This window comes from Lepidochelys kempii, chromosome 9, assembly GCF_965140265.1.
Source record: "Lepidochelys kempii isolate rLepKem1 chromosome 9, rLepKem1.hap2, whole genome shotgun sequence".
NCBI lineage: Eukaryota > Metazoa > Chordata > Testudines > Cheloniidae > Lepidochelys > Lepidochelys kempii.
The window spans coordinates 76,674,717-76,680,892 of NC_133264.1; positions in this window are offsets into that span (position 1 = coordinate 76,674,717).

The following is a 6,176-nucleotide window of genomic DNA, read 5'->3' on the forward strand; positions in this document are numbered from 1 at the left end:
ATTTCATCGTTCTGTCTTTGATGACATAATACGAATAGTAAGAAAAGGTACACCGGCCTGTTTTTGTATAAGAGGCAAGGCTTTTGTACTTACAAAACAATTACCAGACACAATTAAAAGAAAATGTTGCCAGTTATAGTTTGAGACTTGTTCTCTGTGTTCTGATTTTCCAGTTTTAAAAACTCGGGATAAGGATTCTTCTTAATTAAGATGTGATACTAAAAGATGATATGGTGACCTGTGCCTTTGGGGGCTGTTGTAATGGGGCACAGCTTAGAACAGCCTGAACTAGCATGTTGTCAAGAAGATGTACAGTGGATGACAGCTGCCTTTGCCCTCTTCTCTTAGGTCCAGTGCTAAGTGCAGCTTGGTCAAACCCCAAGCCTGGGCCCCCATGTCTATACAACTTGTGCTATGCCTGTATCGTTCAGTGCTGAGGGGAATTAAAAGCAAACATATTCTGTCCACATCTGCAGTCCCAGTGTGAAGAGAAACGTCTGAAAATGCAGATAGCTGGGCCTCACAGAAACAGCCAAATAGCTGAATATAAAGACAGCAAAACAAGCAGCATATATGTGAGTGACACCAAAATAAAATTAAAACTGTTCAGCAAAGATGACCAGAGGCCACTTGCATGATTTGCAGAGAGTCCCATGGTCACAGGTCTCTCACTGTGTTCCTGGGTAGAGGAGCCAATCCAGCAAAATTAATAACCTGCAAGTAAATTGCCGTAGAATGTGTATTCATTGTTAAGCTATAGAAGTTCCAGTGGCTACAGTATTGCACTCATTCTTGATCATTTAATTTGAATTTGGCCATATGTAGAAATCTGATTATTGGACGAATGGATTTGTGTAAAGTAATAATGTTGTGTCTTTTAGGGTGAAATCCTAGTTCCACTGAAGCCAAGGAGAGCTTTCCATTTGACTTCAATGAGGCCAAGATTTCACCCTCAGCATTTTCTGAAATGCTGGTAAAACAGGCTAGAAAATAACTTCCATTTGCCCCTTTCCTGATGATGTCAGCCGTGAATGGGTTTTTATTTCAGCATAGGGTTAGGAAATGTACAGGGACCTGAAGAGAAATGCTGGGGCAGAGAAAGAGAAACCTACCTCTCTGCTGGCCACTCATTACCATTGTGAAACTTGCTTCACTCGCAGATACTTGTGTTAGCTCTGGCAACGCTTTTCTAGGTTTCGCTTGTTGTGCCAATAATAAAGTGATAGAAACTAGGGAGAGAAAGATGCCATGCTGATATGATGATGACGTGTAGTGGAAATACCTAGAAAAAGGAGACAGAGGCATCAATATCTGCCTAAGTATAAAGAACGTAATTTTTGGCTGCATAAGCTATAATACATGGTACCGTAGTGTCACCTAGTGATTGGTCCTTGAGAAGTAAATTGGTCCTTGAGTTTTGCAAAATTTCATCCTTTCCCTTTTAATGATCAGACAGTTTTCCTTGTGGAAGAGCCTACGTCTCTATACCTAATTTATAAATTAAGGTCGAAACGTTAGTGCTGGCTCAGCAAAAACACACAGCTATCCTTTATTTCTGAGCTGGTGAATCCTTCAATTTGAGCACCCAGAAAAATCTGACTGAGTCCAGCCCCATTCTGTCTCCTTCCTCTCTCCATCCTTCCCTCTGTTCCTTTCCCTTTCTTCTCACTCCCACTTTCCTTTCTTCTCTTGCACTGACCTTTCTACTGTCTCCTGTCACTCTAGTCCCCCTTTCTCATTCCCTCATATATAGTCAGCTTCTCTTGTTCCCCCAGGCCCTACACCATGCATTCATATCTTGCAGGTGTAGCTTTCCTCCAGCTTCTCTGTCCCTGCTTTCCTGTTCATACACCCACCCTCTCTCCTTTGTAATGTTGGATTGGGAGAGAACTTTGGTATATGGTGGGATTGTCAGTTACCTCAAATCACCTGCCTGTACTACAGGTCCTAACTTCCAGGATAAGAGAAAGCAAAAGGTGGCACACGCCACGTAAGCTATTGGCTGCTTCAGCTTTTCCAATGATGTCTATCTCTATGCCAGCATGGACAAACAAATTTGGACTAATCCATTTGGCAATATTTCCTGTATTTCCTCTGTGATTAATATGGAGAAAAGAATCTGTAGCCTCTAAGTAAGGTTAAAAGGGAGAGTCGGGTGTGGGTGGGGGATTCAGCAACTGTCACTGTTCTCTTTGGGTGAGTCTGGAACCCATGCCCCAGTGTGCTACTATTGCACATGTAAGCAGAGTCGGGATGAGCTCCACCCTGACATCTGGTGGTGAGGTGTGGCAAGTTGTGGAAAAGAATTTCAGGGGCTGATCTCATTTGCATAGGCACACCCTCCCCACCTAGAATGAGCCCATAGCTGCCCAAGTGGTCACTTTGGTTGCTGTAGGCTCTCCAGTGTCTCTGTTATTTGGGCAAGAAGAATAAATTGTTATTATCCTGATTATGGGAATCAAGGACCGTGGAACTGTACTTGGCCTTTTGTTATGATGGAGGGACTTGCCATCAACAAAGTAGCACTCGCTAGGCAAGGGACATGGGTTCCAAAACTCTGTGAATGGGGAGAGGCTGCAGATAGGTATTAGTATCTGGTGGTGTGGGCCCCTTTTGTGAGGCCCTGAAACATCAGTTGCACTGCTGTCTTGCTCTGCTGTGGAATGAATATTAGAGCTAATTTTGGGTCTATTAGGAGTCTAGCTGCAGGTGCTGAGCTGAATTCACTTTGGCTTTATGGTGTACCAGCACTGAGGCTCCTACTACTACAAGCTGAAATCACTGAAGGGCTAAAATTACTAAGAGCTGTAATCACTGAGCTCTGTGTTAAGTAGTGGGGAACCTGAAGATCTATTGCAGAGCGGAGCAGTTTGCAGGACAGCTGGAGCAGCTTGTGGACCGGCCGGTAGAGCAGTTCACGGGACGGCAGGAGCTGCTTGTGGAGTGGAGTGGTTTGTGGAGTGGATTGGAGTGAAGCCCTATGGAGCTGTGGGGAACTCAGCTTCAGATCATGTAGCTCTTTCCCCACACAAACACATTTTCACCCAGACTGAGGAGTAACACTCTGCAGATGAACTCTTGAACTCTGGGGCTGGACTTTTGGGTTGTTGGACTTTTTGGACTTTGGGTGATTTTTGGGTTGCTGAACTGAAGAGACGTGTGGGTTGTTGGACTCAAAAACCCGAGGGAAAGGACATGGCCCAATTTGCTGGGGTGGGTCTTTGCTCATGGTTTGGTTGATGAACCCTAGTTGTGGTGTTCTCCCAATTTAATGCTGATGTCGTTTACCTCATGTTATTAAAGATTCTCTGCTACACCGAGACACTCTGCTTGCAAGAGGGGAAGTATTGCCTCTTTGAGGCGCCCAGGAGTGTGTGTAAGATTTTCCCAGGTCACTGAGTGGGGGCTTGAGCCAGTTTTGCATTTGCTTTGATGAGAGGGAACCCCTGTGTACTGAACCCGGCCCTTGCTGCTATCAACTCGGCCTGGCAGAAGGGTTACACACATGTAAGGAGACTGTTGCCCCCTTACTAACATTCAGTGGGGGTGTTTTAGTTGCTAGCTCCCACTACTAAAAAAGGGGAAGGGTCGATGAGAAATCAGGAACCTGAGACTAACAGCCCCCAGGACCAATGGAGAGAGGCCAATGCTCCAGGTCAGCCTGAATGACAGGGTGGGCAGGCTAATTAGGGAGTCAGGAGGCCAGGGAGGTCCCGTCCTCCGTGTGAGCTGGAATTGCCTGGGTCAGACAGAGTGGGGCCGAGCTAAGGAGAAAGCAGGGGCCCATGCGGAGCTGGGGAGCAGAGCTGGGCCAGATCCAGAGAGAGCAGACTCTGTCCTTGGAGCAGAGCTGCAGCAACCAGAGCCAGAGGGGCCAGAAAAGCAGCCCAGGAAGCCGGTCAGTGCTAGGAGAAGAGACACAGAAGCAGCCTGCAGAGCAGACCTGTCCTGGGAGCAGAGCTGTAGCAACCAGAGGCAGAGGGGCCAAAGAAGCAGCCCAGGGAGCTGGAGGCAGAGCAGCAGAAGCAGCAGCAGTGCAGAGACAGAGTGGTGGAGCTGGGGCTGGAGCAGTCCGGAGCTGGGTGTGTTGAGCAGCTGGGAAGAGCGAGGGGGACCATGGGCAGCGGGCCCAGCACAGGGAGATGCCTCAGCCAAGAGGCTCTGCAGGCCAGGCTTGGATCGTAACCCCGACAGGGCGGGGGCGACACTGGGAAGAAGGGTCCTACCACTTAGAGCCTGAGAGTATGAGGCCACCACCAGAGCAAGTATCCAACCCACAGCATCCCTGCAGCACAGCCAGAGCCTGAGAAGAAGGCGTGAGACTTACAAGGAACAGACTGTGAACTGCCCTGACATTCCAGAGACACTGTTTGTGATGTTCCCTGCCACAGAGTGGGTTGATGTGTTTCCTTCAACCTTTCCCATTTTTCCTTATTCTTTTTAAAATTAATTGTTGATTAAATAACTTGCATTTGCTTTAACTTGTATGTAATGGTCAGTGGGTCAGAGAAGTGCCCAGTGCAGAGAGAGTACCCCGGAGTGGGGACACCCTAGCCCCTGTCCTAGGTGACCACAGCAGGGTTGGGGGTTGAGCCCCCCAGGAATCCTGGGCCCAGCCTTGCTGGGGTTACGAGGACTCTGCCAGACAGGAGAGTGGAAGGGGAGTCCTCAAGGGCAGGGAGGCCACTGGGTAAAGGAAGTGGGAGCGAGGACTCAGATCCTTTCGCTAGCCCACTTCACCGGGGTAGTGCAGAAGCCAGGAAAGTTCCCCTCAATAGCGGGACTATTCCCCCATTTTTACACACAGTGTAATGTTGGAGATGCGCGAAGTGGCTTGTCTCTTTCTTGTTAACAGTAGACTAATGCCTCTGCGTGACACTAGGTGGAGCAGCACTGCAAGTAGTGCTGGTGATGATTTACTACCTGGAGTTGTTGCCTTGAATGATGAGTAAGGCGTGTTCGGAAGATTGCACTGCTGAAGGTGAGATATAAAACTGAAGTGCCGATTGCTTGTGACGTTTCAAGATCCCATGGCACTTCTTACAAGTAGAGGGGTGCTAGCCCTGGTCTCCTACACAAATTCCAGTGTGGATAATTACATTCTGCCTACCTAAAAGCCCCTGTCATTGCAGGTGCATACAGTATTTTTCACTAAACTCTTGTCAGCTGCTGCTGTTTTTAAACAGCTTCCACATCCCCCCAGAGGTGGGTGCATTTCACGGAAAAAGAGAAATCATAGAGTCTGATAGGAAAAGTGGGGCTGTGTGATGGATGAAAAGAGCTATGTAAATGTAAAATAAACATCATCATTATAAATTGAGCCACCTGTATGCTCAGGGCTTGATGCAGCCTAAATACCAAGGTCCTCTGAGCTGTGTCAACCAGAAAAAGCCACTGAAGGTTGTTCCATGGCCATGGTGAGGCCCAACTATCCTGGTTATAATATACCCTGCTGGGAAAAGGAAGAAAAAATACCCCAGCTGAGTGGCTGAAGTTGAGCTGCTCTTCAGTAACATGTGAGGTGAAGTAAGTGAGCTCCCCATTACTGGACAGCTCTATAACTCAGCACCTGTGAAAATTAGACCTGAATGTTTATACTTAGAAAACCAAAATCCAGTGGCCTGATTTTCAGAGGTATTGAGTCAACTCCTCCAATGAAAGTCAATGGGAGCTGAGGGTATTCATCAACTTTGAAATCAGGCCCTTTGGCATCTAGCTTGAGGTGATGAAATTTGATTGTTTTGGCCTAAGAGATTTTGCCAAGGTCATACAAGATGTCTTCTACTGGGCTGCAAATTGAACCCAGGTCGCCTACTGCCCAGACTTACTTGTAGCCACAAGTCCTCCTCATGCAGTCTCTTTAGCAGGTAGTAATTCAATGGTCCAATGTGTGGCCTCCCAAGAGAAAGGAGACATTCTCAGGTTGTGTATGGTTTCTTTGATGTTCCTGAGGCATGCACCTTACCACAAATCCCATTACTGCTCTAAAGGGTCCATCAGCTCTTGAGCGATGAACCCAAAAGCGTGCACACACAAGCCAGAAATAGTTGCTTTCAACGGGGTGGTCTTTGTGCTGTTACAGATGCTCAGGGAACATCAGAAGTCATATTCTCTTTCTTATTTTGGCCTTTTACTTGAGTCTTGACCTTTGTATTCATCAGTATGATAAGTAGTAA